This window comes from Ovis aries, chromosome 2 (assembly GCF_016772045.2).
Source record: "Ovis aries strain OAR_USU_Benz2616 breed Rambouillet chromosome 2, ARS-UI_Ramb_v3.0, whole genome shotgun sequence".
Lineage (NCBI taxonomy): Eukaryota > Metazoa > Chordata > Mammalia > Artiodactyla > Bovidae > Ovis > Ovis aries.
Genome location: NC_056055.1, coordinates 155,383,156 through 155,395,608, shown reverse-complemented (window position 1 = coordinate 155,395,608; position 12,453 = coordinate 155,383,156). Strand labels below are relative to the sequence as shown.

At 38.9% G+C, this 12,453-nt stretch overlaps 1 protein-coding gene across 7 annotated transcripts in view; it reads left to right on the top strand.

Moving 5' to 3' along the window:
* The window catches only part of GALNT13 (polypeptide N-acetylgalactosaminyltransferase 13), a 652,766-nt gene that overhangs the window by 354,744 nt on the left and 285,569 nt on the right, over positions 1 to 12,453 (top strand). The gene's annotated exons all lie outside the window — the stretch shown is intronic.

The window sequence follows — 12,453 nt, the reverse complement described above, 5'->3', positions numbered from 1 at the left end:
CTGATGCTGGGAAAGATTGAAGTCAGGAGGAGAAGGGGATGGCAGATGATGAAATGGTTGGATAGCACCACTGACTAGATGGACATGATTTTGAGCAAGCTCTGGGAGTTGGTGAAGGACAGGGAAATCTGGCCTGCTGAGGTCCATGGGGTTGCAAAGAGTCAGACACGACTGAGTGACTGAACTGAACATACATCTGGTTTCACTTATTTAAACATAATTTTAATAACTATTTTGTTTAATCATTCTTAGAAACTTCTTAAATAGATGAGTAAATGAATAAGGACAAGATAGAAGAAAAAACAATCTTGAAACGTGTGTAACTCTCTGGAGGAATCACATTTGAAGGGCCTGAGCTAGATCAAGCACATAATATGTCAAGTGCTCATTTCTTGGTGATTTTGGATATCTCCCTTGCTTTGAAAAATACAGATTTAGGCTAGTAAGCCCAGTGTAGCATTCACAAATGTATAAGTAATCTATCATTTATAATTACTATAGTACATAACTCAATAATTGTACTAAAAACTTAATTACTCTACATAACTTAGTAATCATACTAAAAATTCCAGTTACCTTAGAAATGAGTTATATGAGTTCAAGACTTGTTGAAGACTTGAACAGCAGCCTGAGATGACGCTTAGAGATTAAAACCTTAGAATGAGGAAAGAAGTACCAGTAATTTGAAGTATGAATTCAATATATCAAATACAGAATTTTGTTTATATTACAATTAAAAGTAGTAAAAATCTTTTCTCTTCCTATTTCACTTTTTTTGAACTTCTTTTAAGTAACAGAAACATAACTCATACTATTTCAGCACAATGAGGTAAATAATGTACATTGTTGTTTTCTATTAGTGTTAATAAGAAGAATGTCTTTATTTTACAGAATAATTAAGCCAAAGAAACAGCAGTGATACAGTTGAGAATTCGACATCTTTCTCTGTTTCTCATTTCTGCCCTTTTCTCTGCATTAACTTCATATGTTCACACGGTTCTGAAAGGTCGCCAAATGGTGGAAAATATGGCTTTCCAAAATCTACCTTAAAGTCACTTGGCCCCTCTGGACAGATGCCCAAAAGTGAATAGGGAAGGGACTCATTGGACCACTTTTTGTCTGAGGAATACTCTAGATATCATTGAATAATAACTAAGAACTAAAAATTGTGGAAATCCCAATTGGACTAAATAAGTGGAGTATAGGATGATGACAGTCCCCAGTTAAATGATAGTATTATCCCTGGAGAACTGAGTAAATACTAGGCAGAAAAAATAAAGGTGTGCACTGCAGAGATTCATTGTAACAAGGTTTTTTAAGTTTGTCTGTATGTGCTTAGTCACTCAATAGTGTCCCACTCTTTGCGACCTCATGGACTGCCAGGCTCCTCTGTCCATGAGGATTCTCCAGGCAAGAATCCTGGAGTAGGTTGCCATGCCCTCCTCCAAGGGATCTTCCAAAACCAAGGATGTAACCTAGGTCTCCCACATTGCAGGTGGATTCTTTACCATTTGAGCCACCAGGGAAGTCCAGTCTATTAAAAGTTATTATAAATTAAGGCATAATATGTAGCGATTTTGAATAAAAATAAAATTTACTACTAGGCTGATTACCAGCTGGGGAAAACAAAAAGCAACCAAAAAAAAAAAAAAAACAACCAGTGATTATTAGCCCAGCTGAAGCTTTCCATGTAAGTTAATTAGTATTTATTAATGTTAAAGCAGGAAGGATAAGCATATTAGTCTCCTAACAGCAAAGAACATTTGATAAACGGCAGGCTATTTCTAAATTAGGTTGGTGAATATTTCATTTGTACTTACACATAACAAATGGAGTAAGATGTAACTATTATTATTTTTGTTTACTTTTGTGTTGGAAACAAAAAATCATCATAGGAAAAAAAATTTCCTTCTTAAAAATATAAAGTGTTATCTCACACATAAGACATGGCTTTTCATTTTTCTGAATCTTGCTCCAAATTAAAATTATTTTAAGTCTCTTTCTCTACTTACTAACTATAATCGTCTTGAAACAATTATTTATATGATTTTCATGTAGTATGCCTCAGTTTCCTAGTATGAAAAACAGATCTAATAATCCTATATCATAGGACTTCCCCAGTAGATAGCTCAGCAGTAAAGAATCTTGGCTGCCAGTGCAGGAGACATAAGAGAAGCAGGTTCGATCCCTGGGTTGGGAAGATCCCTTGGAAGAGGAATGCCACCCTACTCCACTGTTCTTCCCTGAAAAATCCCATGGACTGAGGAGCCTGGTGGACTTTCGTCCATGGAGTTGCAAGCAGTCGGACATGACTGAAGCAACTGAGCATGCAATCCTATATCAAAAAAGTTTTCTTTTTTGAATCAGATGATGTAAAGGAAACATTTTGAACTGGGATAATTAAAAAGCTTTTTTCCATACATAAATATTCTGACCTCTTTTTTTTCCCTAACATTTTTCCTGGACCTACATATAGAGAAAATGGAAACATCTCAATCATAAATAAGATGTATAAAACTAAAAAGTGAGATAAGGGTTAGTTGATTTAGAAAAATATTGAGTTGAAATGCATATGATAAGAGTGATGCAAACTTACATTTGATAAATATATATGACTAACCACCCACATCACCTACTCTTACTGAGGTGGAGTATAGGGAGAATGGTTGGTGGTAAGTAAAGCTGTTTTACCAACATTAGCAAAAATTGCCTCATCTTGGAGAAAAAAAAAAAAAGAGAGAGAAAGATACTATGTTTATAACTGCATCAGTTTTGCTTAAATTTTTCTATCATTTTTAACTTGAAAAATGCAAGTGGTTATCAAAACTATAAAAATAAAAATCAAATAAGCCAAAGTGTCCAATCATAAAAGAAACCATATTTGCTGTTTTTCATGTGTGTTTTTCTTTTCAGTGTCTCATTCTCAGTGAAATTCCCTCAAATGTTCCTTAGAGGCAGGCTTGCTTGCAGCAGGTTTCATGATGCAGGAGCACTGTAACTCAATTTTCTGATTTAATAGTGCAGGGCTATTCAAGCATGAAATTACCTCCTTCATGTAGAGCAATCCCCTTTGCCTGACAAGTCAAGGCTCAAAAACTTGATGTCTACTGTGATTACAGCTGTTGACCCAACCAATTGTTGCTGAAATCAGAGTTAAGCTTTTCTGTATACTGTACTGAAGAAAATATGCCTCTTCAGGCAGTTAAAAGGTGAAAATAGATATGAGGCTTTTATTAGAATCTAAGTACTGTGTGATTAAAATGTTGGGTTAAAAAGAACCAGATTTGATTATACCATGGATGGAAACTGTTGTATTTTTTAAATTGACTAGAAAATGCTTTCATGAGATATACACATTCCTTTAATAAAAATTCTAACAGGTTTAAAAATTATGAAGGAGGCAAAGTCTAGCTCAGCCTTATCTCTGACCATCTGCTATTCAGTAAACAATCAATTTGTATTTCCTCATTAACTTAATCGAACACCCTAAGTGCTATTTCTCTTTTTCTTCCCCTACAGAGGCCTCTGAAGTCTAAACATGGTACTAGTGTACAGAGCTGTTCAGTAGTAATCTAATTTTAACCACAAATGTGAGATGTATGTGTACTTTTATTTTTCTAGGTAGTTACTTTTTAAAAGTGAAAAGAAACAAGTGAAACTAATTTCAGTAGTATATATTTTAATTTATCCAATGTATCAAGTATATGAACATTTCAGCGCAATCACTAACAACATTTAATGAGAGATTTTAGAGTCTTTTTATGTCCTAAGTCTGGTTATAGTTTATGCCTATTGCACATCTCGATGTGGAGTAGCCATATTTCAAATACTCAGTAGCTTCATAATTCTGTTATTGGGTAGTGTAGGTCTATCATCCTTAAAATTCTGAAGGAATCTGAATCTGGGCTCAAGAGTAATTGGAACACTTCAACAAGTGGCAGAACTGGAGATGTAGACGGGTTGAGAGGATTGACAATGATAATTATAGTTGGAGATTTTTCAATATGATAAAGCTATGAAGGATGTTTCACTGAGTTAGACAAGGCTGTGGTCCACGTGATCAGATTGGCTACTTTTCTGTGATTGTGGTTTCAGTCTATCTGCCCTCTGATGTGCTCTCTTAGTGCCTACCATCTTACTTGGGTTTCTCTTACCTTGGATGTGGGGTATCTTTTCACTGCTCCATCAAAGCAGAGCCTCTACTCCTTACCTTCGACATGGGGTACCTCCTCCTGGCCGCTGCTATACCGTGCAGCTTCTGCTCCTGCGCCACTAATGAAACTAAGCTATGCAGGGTGGGGCCACCCAAGACTGCTGGGTTATTGTGGAGAGGTCTGACAAATGTGGTCCACTGGAGAAGGGAATGGCAAACCACTACAGTATTCTTGCCTTGAGAACCCCATGAACAGTATGAAAAGACAAAAAGATAGGATACTGAAAGATGAACTCGCCATGTCAGTAGGTGCCCAATATGCTACTGGAGATCAGTGGAGAAATAACCCCAGAAGGAATGAAGGGATGGAGCCAAAGCAAAAGCAACACCCAGTTTTGGATATGACTGATGATAGAAACAAGGTATGATGCTGTAAGGAGCAATATTGCATAGGAACCTGGAAAGTTAGGTCCATGGACTAAGGCAAATTCGAAGTGGTCAAACAGGAGATAGCAAGAGTGAACATCGACATTCTAGGAATCAGCAAACTTAAGATGGATGGGAGGGGGTGATTTTAACTCAGATGAACATTTTATCTACTATTGTGGGCAGGAATCCCTAGAAGAAATGGAGTAGCCATCATGATCAACAAAAGAGTCCGAAATGCAGTACTTGGATGCAGTCTCAAAAAGGACAATGATCTCTGTTCATTTCTAAGGCAAACCATACAATATCATGGTAATCCAAGTCTATGCCCCAACAAGTAATGCTGAAGAAGCTGAAGTTTAACAGTTCTATGAAGACCTACAAGACCTTTTAGAAGTAACACTCAAAACAGATGTCATTTTCATTACAGGGAACTGGAATGCAAAAGTAGGAAGTCAGAAACACCTGTAGTAACAGGCAATTTTGGCCTTGGAGTACAGAATTAAGCAGGGCAAAGGCTAATAGAGTTTTGCCAAGAGCATGCACTGGTCATAGCAAACACCCATTTCCAACAACACAAGAGAAAACTCTACACATGGACATCACCAGATGGCCAACACCAAAAATGCCAAAGATGGAGAAGCTCTATACAGTCAGCAAAAACAAGACCAGGAGCTGACTGTGGCTCAGATCATGAGCTCCTTATTGCCAAATTCAGACTGGAATTGAAGAAACTAGGGAAAACCACTAGACCATTCAGGTATGACCTAAATCAAATTGCTTACGATTATACACTGGAAGTGAGAAACAGATTTAAGGGACTAGATCTGATAGACAGAGTACCTGATGAACTATGCTCGGAGGTTCCTGACATTGCACAGGAGAAAGGATTCAAGACGATCCCCTAGAAAAAGAAATGCAAAAAAGCAAAATGGCTGTCTAAGGAGGCCTTTCAAATAACTGTGAAATTAAGAGAAGCGAAAAGCAAAGGAGAAAAGGAAAGATATGAGAATCTGAATGCAGAGTTCCAAAGAATAGCAAGAAGAGATAAGAAAGCCTTCCTCAGTGATCAGTGCAAAGAAATAGAGGAAAACAAAGAATGGGAAAGACTAGTGATCTCTTCAAGAAAATTAGAGATACCAAAGGAATATTTCATGCAAAGATGGGCTAGATAAAGCATAGAAATGCTATGGACCTAACAGAAGCAGAAGATATTAAGAAGACGTGGCAAGAATACACAGAAGAACTGTAGAAAAAAAGATCTTCATGACACAGAAAATCACCACAGTGTGATCACTCACCTAGAGCCAGACATCCTGGAATGTGAAGTCAAGTGTGCCTTAGAAAGCATCACTACGAACAAAGCTAGTGGAGGTGATGGAATTCCAGTTGAGCTATTTCAAATCCTGACAGATGATGCTGTGAAAGTGCTGCACTCAATATGCCAGCAAATTTGGAAAACTCAGCAGTGGCCACAGGACTGGAAAAGGTCAGTTTTCATTCCAATTCCAAAGAAAGGCAATGCCAAAGAATGCTCAAACTACTGCACAATTGTACTCATCTCACACACTAGTAAAGTAATGCTCAAAATTCTCCAAGACAGGCTTCAGCAATACGTGAACCGTGAACTTCCAGATGTTCAAGCTGATTTTAGAAAAGGCAGAGGAACCAGAGATAAAATTGCCAGCATCCTCTGGATCATCAAAAAAGCAAGAGAGTTCCAGAAAAACATCTATTTCTGCTTTATTCACTATGCCAAAGCCTTTGACTGTGTTCACTTCAGTTCAACTCAGTCGCTCAGTCGTGTCCGACTATTTGCGACCCCATGAATCGCAGCACGCCAGGCCTCCCTGTCCATCATCATCTCCTGGAGTTCAATCAGACTCACGTCCATCGAGTCCGTGATGCCATCAAGCCATCTCATCCTCTGTCGTCCCCTTCTCCTCCTGCCCCCAATCCCTCCCAGCATCAGAGGCTTTTCCAATGACTTAACTCCTCGCATGAGGTGGCCAAAGTACTGGAGCTTCAGCTTTAGCATCATTACTTTCAAAGAAACCCCAGGGTTGATCTCCTTCAGAATGGACTTGTTGGATCTCCTTGCAGTCCACGGGACTCTCAAGAGTCTTCTTCAGTACCACAGTTCAAAAGCATCAATTCTTCACCGCTCAGCTTTCTTCACAGTCCAAGTCTCACATCCATACAAGACCACAGGAAAAACCATAGCCTTGACTAGACGGACCTTAGTTGGCAAAGTAATGTCTCTGCTTTTGAATATACTATCAAGGTTGGTCATAAGTTTTCTTCCAAGGAGTAAGCGTCTTTTAATTTCATGGCTGCAGTCACCATCTGCAGTGATCATGGAGCCCCCAAAAATAAAGTCCCTGACACTGTTTCCCCATCTATTTCCCACGAAGTGATGGGACCAGATGCCATGATCTTCGTTTTCTGAATGTTGAGCTTTAAGCCAACTTTTTCACTCTCCTCTTTCACTTTCATCAAGAGGCTTTTTAGCTCCTCTTTACTTTCTGCCATAAGGGTGGTGTCATCTGCATATCTGAGGTTATTGATATTTCTCCCAGCAATCTTGATTCCAGCTTGTGTTTCTTCCAGTCCAGCGTTTCTCATGATGTATATACAGGGTTGACGTACTCTTTTTCCTATTTGAAACCAGTCTGTTGTTCCATGTCCAGTTCTAACTGTTGCTTCCTGACCTGCATACAGATTTCTCAAGAGGCAGGTCAGGTGGTCTGGTATTTCCACCTCTTTCAGAATTTTCCACAGTTGACTGTGATCCACACAGTCAAAGGCTTTGGCATAGTCAATAAAGCAGAAATAGATGTTTTTCTGGAATTCTCTTGCTTTTCCATGATCCAGCAGATGTTGGCAATTTGATCTCTGGTTCCTCTGCCTTTTCTAAACCAGCATGAACATCAGGAAGTTCACAGTTCACATATTGCTGAAGCCTGGCTTGGAGAATTTTGAGCATTACTTTACTAGCATGTGAGATGAGTGCAATTGTGCAGTAGTTTGAGCATTCCTTGGCATTGCCTTTCTTTGGAATTGCAATGAAAACTGACCTTTTCCAGTCCTGTGGCCACTGCTGAGTTTTCCAATTTGCTGGCATATTGAGTGCAGCACTTTCACAGCATCATCTTTCAGGATTTGAAATAGCTCAACTGGAATTCCATCACCTCCATTAGCTTTGTTTGTAGTGATGCTTTCTAAGGCCCACTTGACTTCACATTCCAGGATGTCTGGCTCTAGATTAGTGATCACATCATCATGATTATCTGGGTCATGAAGATCTTTTTTGTACAGTTCTTCCGTGTATTCTTGCCATCTCTTCTTAATATTTTCTTCTTCTGTTAGGTCCATAGCATTTCTGTCCTTTATCTAGCCCGTCTTTGCATGAAATGTTGCTTTGGTATCTCTAATTTTCTTGAAGACGTCTCTAGTCTTTCCCATTCTGTTCTTTTCCTCTATTTCTTTGCATTGACTGCTGAAGAAGACTTTCTTATCTCTTCTTGCTATTCTTTGAAACTCTACATTCATATGCTCATATCTTTCCTTTTCTCCTTTGCTTTTGCTTCTCCTCTTTTCACAGTTATTTGTAAGGCCTCCTTAGACAGCCATTTTGCTTTTTTGCATTTCTTTTCCATGGGGATGGTCTTGATCCCTGTCTCCTGTACAATGTCACAAACCTCATTCCATAGTTCATCAGGCACTCTATCTATCAGATCTAGGCCCTTAAATCTATTTCTTACTTCCACTGTATAATCATAAAGGATTTGATTTAGGTCATACCTGAATGGTCTAGTGGTTTTCCCTACGTTCTTCAATTCCATTCTGAATTTGGCAATAAGGAGCTCATGATCTGAGCCACAGTCAGCTCCTGGTCTTGTTTTTGCTGACTGTATAGAGCTTCTCCATCTTTGGCTACAAAGAATATAAACAATCTGATTTCAGTGTTGACTATCTGGTGATGTCCATGTGTAGAGTCTTCTCTTGTGTTGTTGGAGGAGGGTGTTTGCTATGACCAGTGCATTTTCTTGGCAAAACTCGATTAGTCTTTGCCCTGCTTCATTCCACATTCCAAGGCCAAATTTGCCTGTTACTCCAGGTGTTTCTTGACTTCCTCCTTTTGGATTCCAGTCCCCTATAATGAAAAGGACATCTTTTTGTGTGTTAATTCGAAAAGGTCTTGTAGGTCTTCATAAAACCATTCAACTTCAGTTTCTTCAGTGTTACTGGTTGGGGCATAGACTTGGATAACTGTGATATTGAATGGTTCGCCTTGGAGATGAACAGAGATCATTCTGTTGTTTTTGAGATTGCATCCAAGTACTGCATTTCAGACTCGTTTGTTGACCATGATGGCTACTCCATTTCTTCTGAGGGATTCCTGCCCGCAGTAGTAGATATAATGGTCATCTGAGTTAAATTCACCCATTCCAGTCCATTTTAGTTTTCTATTCCTAGAATGTCGATGTTTACCCTTGCCATCTTTTGTTTGACCACTTCCAATTTGCTTTGATTCATGGACCTGACATTTCAGGTTCCTATGAAATATTGCTCTTTACAGCATCAGATCTTGCTTCTATCACCAGTCACATCCACAGCTGGGTATTGTTTTTGCTTTGGCTCCATCCCTTCATTCTTTCTGGAGTTATTTCTCCACTGATCTCCAGTAGCATATTGGGCACCTAATGCTCTGGGGAGATCCTTTTTCAGCATCCTATCATTTTGCCTTTTCCTACTGTTCATGGGGTTCTCAAGGCAAGAATACTGAAGTGGCTTGCCATTGCCTTCTCCAGTGGATCACATTTTGTCAGACCTCTCCACCATGACCCACCCGTCTTTGGTTGCCCCACAGGCATGGCTTGGTTTCATTGAGTTAGACAAGGCTGTGGTCCTAGTGTGATTAGATTGACTAGTTTTCTGTGAGTATGGTTTCAGTGTGTCTGCCCTCTGATGTCCTCTTGCAATGCCTACCATCTTACTTGGGTTTCTCTTCACCATAAACTGTGGAAAATTCTGAACGTTATGGGAATACCAGACCACCTGACCTTCCTCCTAAGAAATCTATATGCAGGTCAGGAAGCAGCAGTTAGAACTGGACATGGAACAACAGACTGATTCCAAATAGGAAAAGGAGTACATCAAGGATACTATATTGTCACTCTGCTTATTTAACTTCTATCCAGAGTACATCATGAGAAACGCTGGGCTGGAAGAAACACAAGCTGGAATCAAGATTGCTGGGAGAAATATCAATAACCTCAGATATGCAGATGATACCCCCTTATGGCAGAAAGTGAGAGGAGCTAAAAAGCCTCTTGATGAAAGTGAAAGAGGAGAGTGAAAAAGTTGGCTTAAAGCTCCTCTTTCAGAAAACTGAGATCATGGCATCTGGTCCCATCACTTCATGGGAAATAGATGGGGAAACAGTGGAAACAGCATCAGACTTTATTTTGGGGGGCTCCAAAACCACTACAGAATGTGATTGCAGCCATGAAATTAAAAAGATGCTTACTCCTTGGAAGGAAATTTATGACCAACCTAGACAGCATATTAAAAAGCAGAGACATTAGTTTGTCAACAAAGGGCCGTTAATCAAGGCTATGGTTTTTCCAGTGGTCATGTATGGATGTGAGAGTTGGATTATTGCTGAAGAACTGATGCTCTGAACCTGGTGTTGGAGAAGTCTCTTGAGAATCCCTTAGACTGCAAAGTGTTCCAACCAGTCCATCCTAAAGGAGATAAGTCCTGGGTGTTCTTTGGAAGTACTTACGTTGAAGCTGAAACTCCAATACTTTGGCCACCTGATGCAAAGAGATGACTCATTTGAAAAGACCCTGATGCTGGGAAGTATTGAGGGCAGGAGAAGTGGACGACAGAGGATGAGATGGTTGGATGGCATCACCGAGTCAGTGGACATGGGTTTCGGTGGACTCCGGGAGTTGGTTATTGTCAGGGAGAATAACTGCCTGCTGCAGTTCATGGGGTCACAAAGATTCAGACACGACTGAGTGACTGAACCGAATTGGTAAAGGAAATTTCCTTGCACATACAATGGAAACAATAGCAAGCATTCACAGGCACACACACATGCATACAGATATACACAGAGCACTTATTTCCGTGACTCACTGACTTTTCTTGTCTTTAGCAAGGTATGGATTAAGAAGCTTTATTTAGAATTTAAACGTTAGGAAACTGTTGTTTTGGAATAAAAGACAGATCTGGAAAGGCTACAGTGGGAAGCAAGCAAAGTGTCATTGTTGGATGAGGTTTAGCAAGATGGATCAGAGAGGTTGAAGGAAGAGAGAATTTCCTTGTGAAGTAGGAATGTAATCCCCCTGGGTTATTCATTCCATTGCCTCTGGTGAAGATTTAAATCACTTTTCAATTTCATGAGATGTTGAATTAATGGTTTTAGAATGTGACTGGATACCAAGGTAGACTATGAAGCTGGCTAGGTTTATTTGAGTTACATTTATACTCACAGAGGTTAAGTGACCAATGGTATGTATGCATGCTAAGTCGCTTCAGTTGTGTCCAATTCTGTGTGACTCTATGGACTATAGCCCACTAGGCTGTTCTGTCCATGGGATTCTCCAAGCAAGAATAGTGGTATGGGTTGCCATGCTCTCTTCCAGGGTATCTTCCCAACCAAGGGATCAAACCCACATCTCCTGCGACTCCTGAGCCAAGCCAGGGGGGTTTAAGTGACCAATGGAATAAGTTTATTTTAAAAAAATGTTTAGTCTGCCTATCACCAGTTAAGTAGTGTATAAACTAAACCAGGCTTCTCTGTCCATAGGATTTTCCAGGAAAGAATATTAGAGTTGGTTGCCATTTCCTTCCCTAGGGGATCTTCCTGACCTGGGATTGAAACCATGTCTTAAACCCGTGTCTCCTGCTTTGCAAGCAGATTCTTTAACACTGAATCACCAGGGAAGCCCTAAACTGTTTATACTTGACAGCAATATGAACTAAAATTATATGTTTCGCTTTTTTGTCATTGTGAATGAACTTGATGCAACACTTTACATTTCTCTTTATAAAATTTGCTTTCTCATTATCCTTCTTAGCCAGAAATTAGGCTGTTTTTCATAGAGTTTTCTAATAAACACTTTTCATTTGTTTATGTCAAATATATGAAATTTTCAGAAATACTTTTTAAACTTTTTAAAGACAGTACTTGGAAGCCTAGAAATTTTTAAGTAAATTCTATTAAGTTGTAAGTTTGTAGTTTTGTGATTTACTTTAGACATATGTATAGCTTGAATAAAATGCAAAATTTTTTTGTTGTCAAGGGTTAATTTCAGTATTTTAGAAACAATGTATTAAATGTTGCCTTAATAATTCTGATTAATAACTCACATTCACAACAGTTGAAATGCAAAAGTTAAAATTTGTCAAGTTCTTTAAATTGGCTCTAGGGTCCGTTTCTTGACTAGAAGAGCTATTGACAAACATTAATTAAAACAGAGTAAATATGACACATGTACTGAAACATTTTGACAAAATATTTTTGTGTGCATGTATGTGTTTCTGAACAACAAAAAAATAAGCATGCAAGTGTTTTGCTTCAGCTCACAATAATCATCTCTCTATTTCTGAACAATGTTGACAGATAATTTTATTTGAAAATACCTGTAAAGAATCTATAATCCTTACTCACAGAATTAAATGAGCATAGGTATGTGTATATATCTATATGATTCACCCCATTTTCTATCCAACAACTTTGATGGTACCGATATCTCTAACTGGTTGTTTTCCCTTTATTAGTAAATAGAACTCATGGACTCAGGCTGGGAGGCATCCAAGTTTGTGTTGATCGATTGTCATCTCCAGAGTTAGGGCAG